Source organism: Cervus elaphus, chromosome 18, assembly GCF_910594005.1.
Source record: "Cervus elaphus chromosome 18, mCerEla1.1, whole genome shotgun sequence".
Lineage (NCBI taxonomy): Eukaryota > Metazoa > Chordata > Mammalia > Artiodactyla > Cervidae > Cervus > Cervus elaphus.
The window spans coordinates 56,278,487-56,294,240 of NC_057832.1; the positions used below are offsets into that span (position 1 = coordinate 56,278,487).

The 15,754-nt window shown below is 38.8% G+C and overlaps 1 long non-coding RNA gene across 1 annotated transcript in view; it reads right to left on the reverse strand.

Moving 5' to 3' along the window:
- Nucleotides 1-607: 607 nt before the first annotated feature.
- Nucleotides 608-15,754, reverse strand: part of LOC122674533 — a 113,921-nt gene continuing 98,774 nt past the window's right edge. The window contains exon 3 of the long non-coding RNA XR_006334989.1: nt 608-878. This is a non-coding gene — a long non-coding RNA (uncharacterized LOC122674533). The remainder of the gene's footprint in view (nt 879-15,754) is intronic.

A 15,754-nucleotide genomic window follows, 5' to 3' on the forward strand; every position in this document is an offset into this window, starting at 1 on the left:
AGAGCCTGTTGGGCTACAGTCCATGGAGTTGCAAAGAGTTGGATGCAACTGAGCAACTGAACACACACACACTAAATACACATTGAGTATGATAAGAGGACCTGACTAATTCTCATTTGGAGTTTCAATCCAATTCACATTCAGATTCAATTTCTGGGTGTTTTGGACGTTCACAAGCAAAAGTTTACCTCCTCCTAAGCACTCTTCTGGAGAAGGAAATGGCAACCCACTCCAGTGTTCTTGCCTGGAGAATCCCAGGGACAGAGGAGCCTGGTGGGCTGCCGTCAATGGGGTATCACAGAGTTGGATACGACTGAAGCGACTTAGCAGCAGCAGCAAGCACTTTTCACTGTTGAATTAGCCTCTAGCTTTCTGTGATCTCACTATTTGCATTTTCTCTCCCACAGTGTTGTTGCCATCACTTTCTTTTCCATTCTTCTTGTCTTTTGGGGATATGTGCCTTTATTTTACTTTGGTGGATTTGCCAGACGTTAATAGATGCCATGTTTTTTAAGCTTTTAAAAGACTATATTTAATGTCACATTTTATGTATGATTTTCACAAATGAATTTTAAGTCCTGCATTCCAATACTATGCAATAAATTTAGGGTGGGTAGCAGCTTAAATTGGTATGATGTTTTATACAGGTGGTATTTTTAAATGCAGTTTGGTACTGAATTATCAATATGGCATTTTTATCTGATGCATTAGAGAACTGGTTTTAATTCAGTTAAATTATGCTTGATTCTCCACAGTGACAAAGCAGGATTACATCAAAGGGTATATTCCTCCTTTCCTCCCTGCTTTCTCCCCATTGCATTGTATCCCAAATATCTTTACGTCACACGAACATGTTGTTCCCAGGCATAGTTCAGGATCTGAAAGAGAACACAGATGACAGCAAAGTAGAAAACAAGTGATCTAATGCATTGGTTGATCAGTGCCTGCCTTGCAATTAATCTCTATGTCCTTCTTATATCAGGAGTGAACTTGTGGTTGCTTCACTGGCTTCCTTTCCTCGCTGTATTCAGATTAGCTGCCATCAGGTGCCGGATGCTGTGCAAGAAAATGAGGAAGCAGGATGGAAAAGAGGTTTTCTTGACTCAATGCCTGCACTGTCTTACTAGTTGCAACCTTCTGGGGGCAGAGGAAAGATCAAGGCAAAACACTGGTGACAAGTAGAAAAGAGTTTTCCATAAGATGAATGAGATGAGACACATCTCTTTCAAATACTTCCTTCTCTTTTCTTTCCTCTTTTTAGATACAGGTGCACTGATTAGGGATAAAAAAGTTCCTCCTCAGTGCAGTCATGAAACAAGGTCTCCTACCAAGATCTTTAATTCACACTCAGAATCAGCACAGAGCACCAAGGGACCACGAATTTTATGATTCCACTCTTTTTATCAAAACTAATGAAATAATTTGGTCTTCATTTATGAGAGTCCTTTAAGTTTTTCATCATACATCCTTGTTGATGACAAAGTCTGAAACTGACATAACCAGCCTCACTGTCCTGGGAGCAGCCTTGCTCCCCGCATTAGATGCACTGTGACCCGTGCAGACACATCTCCCGCTGTGGGCAGAGGAGGCAGCCTGGAGTGCTGGACGGGACACTGCTCTGGCAGCAGATAAGCTCAAACTCTGGCTCTGCCAGTTATGAGCTGGTTGATTTTCTTTGAGTATGAATTTACACATCCTTTCAACAGAAACTGAAAGTTATTCAACTTCATTTCTTCCTTTTTTCTCCTTAGTTTCCAGAAAATTTAGAGCTAAACCATTACTCTGTTGTACCAGATGACTTACTTCAAGGAGCTGGTAGGGTCTTTTCCCTTTGTTTCTTTAGGTGATCTTTACTGTGTTTGATCATTCGTGCCTCATGTTATATTTCAGTCTATTTTAAAACAAATAAAGTCATCAGGTAAGAATCAAAAATACTTTTTAAATATTGATGCTTCTATTGATGTCTCTAATCCAGGCTAACGTTTCTCTACATGGCTCTTGATGCCACTCTACTCTCCCTTTGGCAATTTTGATTGGGTAAGTAGTGTGACATGCTGATTTCAGTTCATTTTATTTACTCCTTTAACAGAAAGGTGAGTTGGTGTTGATATTTTAAAGTCTGATTTTTTAAATTGTAGAGTTTTCTGAAAATTTAATGCAAAAGGTAACATGTTTGGAGCTACAGTTTTCACTTCCTATCAGAAGAAATCAGTTAAGTTCATAAAGTAAGGAATTCTCCTTAGAACTGCCAGCAAGCATTAACTTCTATTTCCTTTAAGTATACATGTAACCCATTAAGCAAGCATTTACTGCCAGAACTGTCCCCATCTCTCAGAATACAGACACAAAGAGGCAGAATTTGTTTTTGAAACATCTGGCAGCCCAGTGGGAAAAAAAAACTAATAAAAAATAAACAAGTACAATAGTGTGATAAATGCCATAGTAAAATGCTATGGGATCAAGGAGCTGAAGCCAACTCTTTCTAACAGGAACTGATCCTTGAATGCTTTTGAATATGCTTACCTTTCATAGATATCAGCTTCCCAAAGTGGCTGGGCCAACTTATTCTTTACTAGCCATGTATTTGTCTTTCAGTGGATTCCAAATCTTCACCCACTCTTGCTATTGGAAGTGTCCTCCTTTAGCCATTCTGGTAGATATGTCATATGTTGTGGTATCCATTCTGTTTTTAATTTGCATTTTCTTATGAGTAGATGTTGGTGGAGACAACAGGTAGAGAAGGGTGAGAGGAGGAAAGTGCATTACAGACAGTGAAACGCAAAGAGGACTTGAAGACTGGAGATATGATGGGTATGGGTATGCAGAGTATGGCAAGAGATGAGGCAATAGAGAAGACAAGGAGGAGTGTGAAAGGCTTAGGATAGCACACTAAACTTCCCATAGAATCACTGGAAGGTGAAACCACTAAGATATTTAAGTAGGAGAGAAATATAACCCGATCTGTAGTGAAATGATCCCTCTGACAACAGTGTGGAGGACAGATTGGAAGAAGCACTACCAGAGTAAACAGCTAGGGACGGAGACAAATTGGGCCTGGATACAGGTGATGACACTAAGAACTGTACTAAGAAGGTGGTTTTCAGAGACATTTAGCCAACAGAATTAGCAGATTGCCTGGACAAAGCAGGGGAGGAGGAGTATGGAGCCCAAGATGACACATAGGATTCTGGCCTGGTAACTAAATGCTGCTGCTGCTGCTGCTAAGTCGCTTCAGTCGTGTCGGACTCTGTGCGACCCCATAGACGGCAGCCCACCAGGCTCCCCCGTCCTGGGGATTCTCCAGGCAAGAATGCTGGAGTGGGTTGCCATTTCCTTCTCCAATGCAGGAAGGTGAGAAGTGAAAGTGAAGTCTCTCAGTTGTGTCCGACTCTTAGCGACCCCATGGACTGCACCCTACCAGGCTCCGCCGTCCATGGGATTTTCCAGGCACGAGGACCGGAGTGGATTGCCATTGCCTTCTCTGGTAGCTAAATAGATGCTGGTAATATTTACCAGTCCAGTGGATAAAGAAAAAGAAGCAGATACAGCGCAAGATAGGATGGGAGAGAGAAGCAAAGTTCATTTTAGTTATGTTATATTTAAAGTGGGGCTTCCCTGGCAGCTCAGTTGATAAAGAATCCACCTGCAAGGCAGGAGACTCCAGTTCAATTCCTGGGTTGGGAAGATCACCCTGAGAAGGGGTAGGCTACCCACTCCAGTATTCTTGGGCTTCTCTGGTGGCTCAGACAGTAAAGGATCCACCTGCAATGTGAGAGACCTGGGATCTATCCCTGGGTTGGGAAGATCCCTTGGTGGAGGGTATGGCAACCAGCTACAGTATTCTTGCCTGGAAAATCCCCATGGACAGAGGATCCTGGTGAGCTGCAGTCTGTGGAATCACAAAGAGTTGGACATGACTGAGCGACTAAGCAGAGAACATAGTTGAAGTGATGGCAGAACAACCAATTAGGTAGACATTTTCCCAGTACAACCCAGAAATCCTACTACTGGGCATATACCCTGGGGAAAAAGACACATGTGCCCCCATATTCATTGCAGCACTATTTATAATAGCCAGAACATGGAAGCCACCAAAATGTCCATCAACTGATGAATGAATAAAGAAGATGTTGTATATATATATATATATACACACACACACACAATGGAATATTACTCAGCCATAAAAGGGAACAAAATTGGGTCATTTGTAGAGATATGGATGGACCTAGAGTTTGTCATACAGAGTGAAGTAAGTCAGAAAGAGAAAAACAAATATAATATCTTAATGCATATATGACTAATCTAGAAAAATGATATAGATGAACCAATTTGTGGGGCAGGAACAGAGATTTGGACATAGAAAACAGACACAGGAGGCAAAAGTGGGGTGGAATGAATTGAGAGATTAGGACTGGCATATATACACCGCCATGTATAAGACAAATAACAGCACAGGGAGCCGACTCAGTGCTCCATGGTGACCTAGACGGGTGGACTTGGGGGCTGCGTGCAGGTGGCTGGAGGGAGGTCCAAGAGGAAAGGGATATATATACATATAGTTGATTCACTTTGTTATACGGCAGAAGCACACTGGGCTAACACATTGTAAAGCAACTATATCACAATAAAAATTAAAAGAAAAGAAAAACCCTATCCCAGAAGCCAAGCAGAGTATCCTTGGGTCTGATATTTCTTTGCCTTAGAAAAGAATTAAGAGGATATTGTTTTCAAACCTTAATCCATAGGAATATCACAGCTATATTTCTAAAGGGCCAAAGGGGCCCTGAGGATTGAAAGAGGAAATAAACAAAAAGTGCCATGGCCTTTGAGAGTAGGGAAAGAGCTCCCCGAGGAAAAACACCCTGCAGAATGAAGAGGGATGCTAGGAGGGGGATTGCTGTATGTCGCTTAGAGCAGCTGGCAGAGTCAAAAGCGAGACTGCATAGCAGAAAACAAAAGTATAAATTGCTGAGTTCTCCAGATTACATGCTGGTCACCATCATGTGTAGGGTGGTTAAAGCCACAGAGAAGGGTGAACTTACTCTAGGGCTGCTTGTAAGGTAAGAGGAGAAAAAGTCCAAGATGATGGGAAACATCAGTGTTCAGAGGTTAACAAGGGAACAAAAGGAGTCTGAAAAAAAAATTGCCCAGAGTGGCAAGAGAACCAGCAAAGTACCATGACTGGAAGCCAAGGAAGAGAGAGCTTCTAGAAGGAAGTCATCAATATGGTCAAGTGCTGGAAAGGAAAAACAAATAAATTGAGGATTTTCTTTTTTTTTGTTTGTTTTTTAAATTTTATTTATTTTTTTTTTTATTAGTTGGAGGCTAATTACTTCACAACATTTCAGTGGGTTTTGCCATACATTGATATGAATCAGCCATAGATTTACACGTATTCCCCATCCCGATCCCCGCTCCCACCTCCCTCTCCACCCGACTCCTCTGGGTCTTCCCAGTGCACCAGGCCCGAGCACTTGTCTCATGCATCCCACCTGGGCTGGTGATCTGTTTCACCATAGATAATATACATGCTATTCTTTTGAAATATCCCACCCTCACCTTCTCCCACAGAGTTCAAAAGTCTGTTCTGTATTTCAGTGTCTCTTTTTCTGTTTTGCATATAGGGTTATCATTATGAGGTACCATTACACGCCAGTCAGGATGGCTGCTATCCAAAAGTATACAAGCAATAAATGCTGGAGAGGGTGTGGAGAAAAGGGAACCCTCTTACACTGTTGGTGGGAATGCAAACTAGTACAGCCGCAATGGAAAACAGTGTGGAGATTTCTTAAAAAACTGGAAATAGAACTGCCATATGACCCAGCAATCCCACTTCTGGGCATACACACTGAGGAAACCAGATCTGAAAGAGACACGTGCACCCCAATGTTCATCGCAGCACTGTTTATAATAGCCAGGACATGGAAGCAACCTAGATGCCCATCAGCAGACGAATGGATAAGGGAGCTGTGGTACATATACACCATGGAATATTACTCAGCCGTTAAAAAGAATTCATTTGAATCAGTCCTAATGAGATGGATGAAACTGGAGCCCATTATACAGAGTGAAGTAAGCCAGAAAGATAAAGAACATTACAGCATACTAAGTTGAGGATTTTCAAGAGTCAGAAAGTCATTAAAGACTTTGCCAGACATTGAAACAAGTATACTATCAAGGGTGAAACAGACCACCAGCCCAGGTTGGATGCATGAGACAAGTGCTTGGGGCTGGTGCACTGGGGAGACCCAGAGGGATGGGATGGGGAGGGAAGTGGGAGGGGTGATCGGGATGGGGAACACATGTAAATCCATGGCTGATTCATGTCAATGTATGGCAAAAACCACTACAATATTGTAAAATAATTAGCCTCCCACTAATAAAAATAAATGAAAAAAGAAAAAAAAAAGACGTTGCCAGAGCCATTTCACTAGATTGATGGGTTATAGGCTTGATTATGGGGAGCTGTAAATGAATGAGCAATGAAGAAATGAGGGAATGTTTTATATTCTTTTATGGGGTTAAATAATGAAGTGGATAAAATATAAAGTGATCTCTAAGAGGGATTACAACTTTGGGGGAGAAAATTCTCGTTTAATATGGTAGAAATTTTAGCATAGTAAAAGCCTATGGAGAAAACAGTGACAGAGAAATTGAAAAAAAGGGAAAGAGAAAAGGTTAAGGAGTGACTGAGGCATCAGAAGGAAAACCAACAAAGAGGTCAAAGGGAAGGGAAGGCTATCAACTATACCAACTGCTTTTAAAAACTCATGAAACATAAGGAGAGAAAATAGTCTGCTGTGTTTGACAACTAGGACATCAGGAATGGCTTTTTGGCGAGCGGTACAACTGAGTGTTGGAGGCAGAAGCAAAGGTGCAAGGAGCCAAGATCTGAAGAGAATTTGGGAAACTGAAAACAGAAAGTTTAAAGTTATGCTGTCAAGACGCTAGCCTGTGGTGGAAGAAAACAGGTCAATTCACTAAACCTATCACCTCCACCAGGTCCAAGGTCCCTGGCCATTGTACAGGGACCCTGCCTTGCTTACTGGATAGGGGTGGGCACTAGAAAGGTGAAGTGAACTTTATGGGCACAGATGTCAATCGAGGTGGGACACCTAAAGTAACAACACTGACTTATTCTTGGTGGAACCTCTTCTTGAGGGAAATAAAAATTTATTCATGGTTCAATGATAGAAGCACAATACATGACTGGAAGAGATTCTTCTGTTTCTGGATAAAGGAAATATTCCCTTTTTCTTGGAGATTAATTGATCTCCCTAACAATTAGCTGTTGAAATAATGTTCAGAGATACACTCTCTGTCAGACTGCTTTCCAGAGACACATTCTCTACTAGATTGCCTTTCAGAAATCACATTTTTCCTTTTCTATATTCCTCATTATTTTGAGCCATGAATAGGAAAGCATAGTGCCAGTATGCAACCTGTGAATCAAATACTTTTGTTTACATACTCATGATCTCAGAATAGCTAAGAAATCAGTCAATACCAAAAAATAATTAGCTAAATAAGTTAATAAGCCAAATGAGTTAATAATCATTGATGAAGTCTGGCTTTTTTTGTATCAACTTACTCATTCTGTAAGTATGGACATTTATAATTATGCCCTTGAAGCTAACCAGGATTTTCAAAAGTCAAGTGTAACCATGGGTTGTGGCTTTTATTAGTCACAGCCTCCAGGAGTGTTGATTCAGCTGAGCAGGAAGCAACAGGAGGACTCACTCTGACTTAGTTGTATTCATGTGTGGGGGAAGGGCGTGGGACTGGGTAGAAGATGAATAAAAAAGAAGCAAGTAATTTTAAAAACACCTTTTACTGTGATTAAGAAAGTAGCATTTATTTTTCATTCCAGACGTGTTCAGTTTCACAATAGCTTATGAAGTTTTCTACATTCCTTTAATGATATCTGAACAGAGTAACAACAGAGAGGAAATTACTAAGCATGACTGGTAATTGGTGATAAATACTTTTGCACTGTTTAAAAATATTTAACATCCTCTGCTTTTGTTGTGCAAAAGGCTACACTGCCATCTTATTATCATTTTTTGAATGTTACAACTCAAGTTGTTGAGTGCCATGTCTAGTCTATCTAAGGTGAATGAAACAAAATCATCACTATTGAAAAAAGTCTCAAACACAAGGATAGGTTCATCAGTTTGTAGGTAACCTGCTTTTCTGAATACTTGACACCATTCTTTAAAACTATGAAGAATATAAAATTAAATTAATTTAAGAATTAAAGAAAAAGTTAAGAATTTAAATTGTAAAAATACAAACAAAAGGCAAAGCTAACTTGAGATAAAACTTTTGATCTTAAGAATCCTTTAAGATCTATCCTTCATGGATAGACAACTTTTCTTAGAGTAAGGGCTTTTGGTCCACTTTTTAAATTCTGCTTCCACCCATCTCACCCACTCTACAATTTCATACAGCACCTGACGCATATTTATTCAAGAAATATTTCTTGAGGTCAAATGTGTGCTAGGCATTTGCTAGAGGATAAGGACACAGAAATGGGTAATAAGGTACCTACTTTCTGTTGGAGGGTATAACGACCAACACCAAAAATATATAAATAAACAACTTAATGACATTAAGAGCTAGGGTTTATAGATGTTACATCAGAAATTGGTAAAAGATAGAGTACCAACTATGCAGAAACATCCAATGGGTCCAATGGGTCAGAAAAGACTTTACAAGAAGTGTCATGAGCCATATTTGATTCAAATATTCCTCACTGGGGAAAGGGATCAAACCAAGAGATGAGATGTCTAGACAATGAGATAGTTGAGAGTTCCACAATATAACTGTCTGGGCCCTGCCTTATGGCCTTCCAGCAAAGCCTGCAAACAGAAAGCCCAGCCTCCCCATACAGAGCTTGGCATCAGTATTTAGTGCCTGCTCATAAGCATGGGCACACAATCAAGAATCACCAAATATTTGAGGAAAGCCTCCAGCATGAAAGACACAATCCAAAACAAACAACCAAAAAAGCAATCTGCAGGAAAATCCAATTGAAAGAGAAATAATTTCTAAATATCAAAAGTGACATTCTTAGGAAAAATAAGAAAGGTAGAACACAAATAGGGATGGAATGCTATGAAGAAGGACAGAGACTAAAAGAAATTTAATGATATTAGAAATACAAAACTCAGTAGAAGAGTCAAATGAGAAAAGTGAGGAAGTATCCTAGGATGTAAAACTCAAGATGTTAGACTCTAGATGAGTCTCAAATCACAAGTTTTACAAAAAGAGAACAGAATAAACAAAGAAAGGAAACAATCAGTGGAAAACCTTCCAGAATTTAAAGACAAAAGTTTCAAACTATGATAATCCACGGAGGGGCCTAGCACAGCGTGGCAAAATTTCAGAATCCAGAAGAAAAGAGAAGCTTTAAAGTTTCTGGGGTAGGGGTGGGGGGTGGATTACATTCAAATAATCTAGAATCAAGATGGCATCAGACTTCCATTGCAATGCTGGTAGCAAAAAGACAATGAATGAACACTGCTCCCAAAATCTGGAGGAAAATTTACTTCAACCTAGAATTCTATACTCAGAAAAACTAATCAATCAAGTGGTAGACGGGACTAGAGTCATTTTAAGACAGACAAGGAGTCAAAACATTTACTTTTTCATCATCTTTTTGAGTTTGCTACTAGAACATACACTCCACCAAAACTAAAGAGTAAGGCAAGAAAAAGGAAAGCATGCAATACAAGAATTCTGAGATCTAACAGAAGAGGGATGTGAAGGAAACCACAAAGTGAAAGCTAATGGAAATGTCAGGACGGCAGTTAATACAAGCCTAGAGAGTACCCCGTCCAGAAGGGAGCAAAGCAAATCACACTCAAAGAAATAGTACCCTAGAAATAAAATGAGTGGGATATCTGAGCATTTAAATGTATTTATAAAAGATACAGGTTTTCCCAACAGTTTGGACAAGAAACAGAGAAATGGAAAACTAACCCAACAGATAAGGGAAATTATTAATTAAAGCAAATCAAAAAATTATACAAGAAAGAGAATTAATAGTTCATTACATGGTTCAGGTGGGAATACTGTTAACACAACCACAATAATGTGAACAATGAACACTAATCTAAGAATTATAATTGTATTGGGAAGAGAAAGAAAGGGGAGAATATGTACAATGTCTTGAGGGGTGAGAGGTGGTAAAAGAGCATGAAATATTTATTAAATACTTGTTTGCTATAATGAGAATTCAATAGAGAGGTCTAACTGGAAAAGAAAATCAGAAGAAAGCAGTATAAGGATGATACTTAGAGAAAAAGAAGCAAATACCAGAAGAAACATCTAAAAGACTAGATAGAAAGTAGTTGCCTCCAAGAAGGAGAAACGAAGATATGTGCCTACAAAAAAAAAAAAACCTGAGTTTTATTTAAAATAGAAAACTTGGAGAATTGCTATACTTCACTGAATTTCAAAGTACTAAAATGTAGTAAAATGCTCTTCTACAGTTTAGAAGTTTTTACATTGATTGAAAGAGCTATTTTGGCTTAGATATTTTTCTCATATCTCACTGTTACACATTCATAAAAAAGAAACTGTAAATTAAATAAATGTAGCCATATTATTTGTAAAATGTCCTTACAGAGAACTCTACTGAGTTCTCTCAGACTCAAACTTGTTGATCTCCATATTTTTCCAGACAGTATTTATCTCAGTGCTATTAGAGTATTAGCAATATACCGTATCTATTAAAAGAGTGCTTACTTAGACTTCCTAAGTAAACCACTTAATAATCTAATATTGTGTTTGGGTTTTCTTCCAAGCTGCTGACATCCATTCTGCAGGTTTTCATACTGTCATAACTTAATTTTACCAGGAGTTATCAATAAAAGTTTATTATAAAACAATTAAGACTCATATTCCTTCCTCAGATGGTCCTTCAATGATTACTGAATAAAACATCAGGGAGTTGCAGTTGTCCAATCATATCACCTTAAATAATAATCAAGTTTGTGCAAGAAGATAATAATCACTATGTTAGAATGACTTCTTGGCTGACAGCAAGTGGAAGACCTCATTAATTATAAGTGTATCCCAATTTCAGACATGTTAAAACATTAAAACAAAAAAAGCCTCAAAATTATCTTCAATACAGACTTTAAACTCAAGAAGAAGAGGAGGAGGATGAAGAAAAAGAGAAAGACTATTCTAACAATCCTGACAACTAAGGCAAAAGCAGTAAGAATGTAGAGAAGAATGGACACAGGTATATTTAGAAATTACAACCAACAGGTCTTGTGTGGATAGAAAGTTGAGAATGAGGGCAAAAAGGGAGTAGAGGATAACTTTCAAGACTCTTAGGTTATATATCTGGTTAGGGAGCAAAGAAAGTATTGGGCAAAATTAGTTCAGTTTTTGGATACAACAAATTTGAGGTTTCATTTGATATTCAGATAGAAATGTCCAATAGGCAATTGGACATATAAATCTGGAGCTTAATGGAGTTGCTTAGTCTGCAGATATAAAATTAGGAAACATCAATCTATAGTTTTGTTGTTATTGTTTAGTCACTAAGGCTTGTCTGACTCTTTTGCAACCCCATGGACAGAGGAGCCTGGCAGGCTGTAGCTGTCCATGGGATTTCCCAAGAACACTAGAGTAGGTTGCCATTTCCTTCTCCAGGGGATCTTCCCGAACTAGTGATTGAGCCTGCATCTCCCACAATGGCAGGCAGATTCTTTACCATTGAGTAACCACAGAAGCCCTCAATCTGTGGTACTGGATGGCCCATGGACAGCCAGCCTATTAAAACAGAAATAAAATCAAAACAAACCAAAAACACAAAAATCCCCCAACAATCAGTGCTGCATTGGTTAGTATTTATAAAGTATATACAAAGAAGAGAATCTACTGTGATTAGTTTTAAAGGAAAGAGATTTATTACAGAATAATTATAGAATAATTAAGTGGCTTCCTTAGGAAAACTAATGAAAAAGACTCTCCTAAGCTTTCAATATTTGGGAATAACAATTTCCAAAGCTACATTGCTGCCGTTAAAATAATCAGACATCTGTAATCAGGAAACTGTCTGCCACACCAGAAGCTATTGTTACAGCCACCTTCTCCGTAACTACCACATCATGCCCCAGAACTTTTCTAAAGGCCCTTTGCCCTGAGTCCCTCCTCTCAAACTAGCCTGAAATCTAAGTCTTATACAAATACATCTACCTGATTGGCAGAATTTAAATTATATCTAGAATTCTAGGATATTTAGAATTAGAAAATGTTTTGCTTTTTTTTTTTTTTTTTGCTGGGCAGTGGGGACTTGGAGGTTTTATTTGACTTTCTAGCTTCCATAATTAGAAGGAAGCTGGCTTGAAATGCATGATGAATGAGCCAAACCATGTTACTTACCAGGAGAATAAAAACAGAACACTGGGGAAAATGAACAATGCAAGTGTGAGAAATGAGTAAGAAAAAAGAGACAGCATGGTCAGAATGGTAAGCACAATGGTGAGCACAATACAAGCAAAGCCAGTAGAAAAAGGAATTTTTAGAAGAAAAAATGATTTAAACAAAACCCTGTCTGGTAGGAAAACATGAAGAAAAGCCAAGAAAAGGATGGAGAGAACAATGGATGTTTCCTATCGGGTCCTTCCTCAAGGACCATAGATACAGGGGAAGTCTCCCTATCTGAGGGTCTTGGGCATCTCTCACTGCCCACAAACAAGATGACATCCACATCATAATCCATGCATGGTAGAAGTGGAGTATGGCCAGGGTGACTATGTCTCTCCTCTAATCTATTTTTCATTTGTTACAAAAGTTCACAAGTAAATGAATTGTTTGGGGCAGGGTCAGCAGGACCCAATAGCCTTCACTATACTGATCATTTAGACCAATAAGTAGGTAGCTTCTGTTCTTCAAATAGGACACAGTTATGATAAAGAGATACGCAGATGCTCAAATTCTCCTTTAAGAAATTATTTGCTGCCCAGCAGCCAGGAGTATAAACAGCAAATGGCCTCCAGCTGACATCCTCTTCAGAGTCTGCGTCAATGTCAGAGCTTCCTCATCTGACCCCACACCACTGCCAAGCAGCCTGCATGCAGTGACTAACTAAAGCAGGGGTATAAAATTCTGGCCATTTTGCTCAGATGCAAGATGTATCTGATGTGCAATATTTGGTCCAGAGCTTACATGCAAGTTCCCTGAAACTTTCTTGAGCCTGCACTGCAGTTCACTTTTCACTTCCTCTTGCTTAACCTCCTTTCCTTTCGTAGATGTTGATCTCTAATAAATACTCTGCATCCCAAACTCAGATGGGATGTAGGGAATAACAATTCCCAAAGCTACATTGCTGCCATTAAAATAATCAGACATCTGTAAAATCAGGAAACTGTCTGCCACATCAGAAGCAATTGTTACAGCCACCTTCTCCATAACCACCACATCATGCCCCCAAAACTTTTTAAAGCCCCCTTGCCTTTAAAAAGGCACTTACCATCCACATCAGCAGGTAGGGAAAATAAAGATTAAATTAATAGCAAACATGGCTATTTCCTTTAACCTTCTGAAAGAGGAAGACTTCCAGACCAGCTTTCATAAGGATGCCACCTCCCCTCTGCTTGTTAACCTGTACCCCAACCTTTCTGCCTCACTCAATTTCCCATCACCCAACACGCAGTCTCCCTTTCATGATTTCAGTTTGATGACTCAACTCACCTCCCTGAAAAAAATCCATCTCACTCCCTAGGAGACTATGCCCTCCCTAGCCTCCTCCCATATTTGCTAACATGTGTAAAGCCTCGTGACTTCAGCCAGATGCTTACTGCAAGGCTCTCCTCTGTTGGTTACCACTGGCTCCTGAAGGTGCAGATAAGAACGGCTTGGGCTCAAGCTCTGAGTCTGAGTGCATGTGAGTTCTTTAAACCTGGTTTGGAGTTTCTGCTAGGGAGAGCTGTACTTACATACATCTGATAAAGGACTTGTATCTACAATACATAGTGAACTCTTACAACTCAAAAATAAAAAAAAGTAAATAACCCAATTTTTAAAGGGTACAGGATCTTATCAGACATTTCTAAAAAGAAGATATACAAATGGCTAATATATACATGAAAAAAATGCTAGACATCATTAGCCATCAGAGAAAAATCATAATGAGATGCTATTTCATACCCATGATGATGCAATAACCAAAAGGGCAGATAAGTGTTGACCAGGATGTGAAGAAATTGGAACCATCATACACTACTGGTAGAAATGTAAAATGGTACAGCCACTTTGGAAAACATTCTGGTAAGTCCTCAAATGGTGAAACAGAGTTACCATATGACCCTGCAATTTCACATCTAGGCATATACTCAAGAAAAAAGAAAATATATATTTACAGAAAATCTTGCACATGAATGCTCACACTAGCATTATTCAAAAGAGGATTTGTCCAATCCAAATGGCTTGCATCAAGTGATGAATGGATAAAAATATGAGTTATAATCATATATTGGAATACTATTCAATCAGAAAAAGGAATAAAATACTGATACATGCTAAAATATGGATGAACCATGAAGCATTAAGTTAAAGAAACCAGTCATAAAGGGTCACATACTGTATGATTCCAATTATATGAAATTCCTCAAATAGGCAAATCTATAGAAAAAGAAATAGATTAGTGGTTTCCTAGAAATTGGGTTTTGGGAGAACTGATGGAGTGGTGGCCAAGGGGTTTCTTTGTGTGGTGATAAAAATTTTTTCAAAACTGATTGTGGTGATGGCTATGCAACTCTGAATATACTAAAACCCACAAAACCATACTTTAAATGACATGTAAATTATATTTCAATAAGGATTTTTTTAACAGTGAATTTCCAAAACTGAATATAATAAGTGAGAGAGGTTGCCAGTCTAAATAAGTTCACTGGTTGGGGTAAAAAAAGAAAATTGACAAAATTCCCAACTGAAAATCTTTGCTTTCTCACTGAAAGAGAAGGCAAACGCATCTACTAAGGAGTTTTAATACATCCAAGGTAAAGACTACCAAGGTGGTCCAGTTCCTTGAAATCAACTTCCAAGGTCTATCATGAAAGAGGGTAGCTGAGGTGAAGTGGGGAAAGAACTGGTGGAGACTCAGGAAGTCCCTTACTACACATCTACTTATTGGACTGAATCAAAGAATTACTTCCTTGCTAGCACTTTATGAGTCAGCATTAAGGTATCAATATAATCTTTAAAATCTTAGAAATTATCACAGCATTTATTCTAGGCAATTTTCATTTTTATTCTACTCAATTCAGGGATAGTTGTATGAGCTCAAATGGAGACCATACTCAAGTTACCTTTCATCTATGGAAGAGGAAAAAAAAAAGATTTTTCAAGTACATTGTAATTGCATTAATCACATTAAAAGCTACTGAGAAGAAAATATAACAGAAAACCTGATTCCATATTTGATCTATTCCTTTAGTTCCAACCTTTGTGCTCTGCAACTGTGCTTAGTCATGCTGGCTCTGCATTTTTGAACAGGAATGTTGCCTAGAGCCTGACATATACATAATAGCCCTTTGTCAAGACTCTGTCTCCCAGGCATGATCTTTTAAGGTATAACACTTTTCATTCATATAGAGATTAAAAGTTACAGACTGGTAAGTAACATTTGTCTTATTGGAGGTTTACAAAAACACTGTGACCTGACCCACTTGGACCCCTGTAAGAATAAAGGATTATCACACTCCCTTTGGGGTCTGGCTAGTACTAAGAA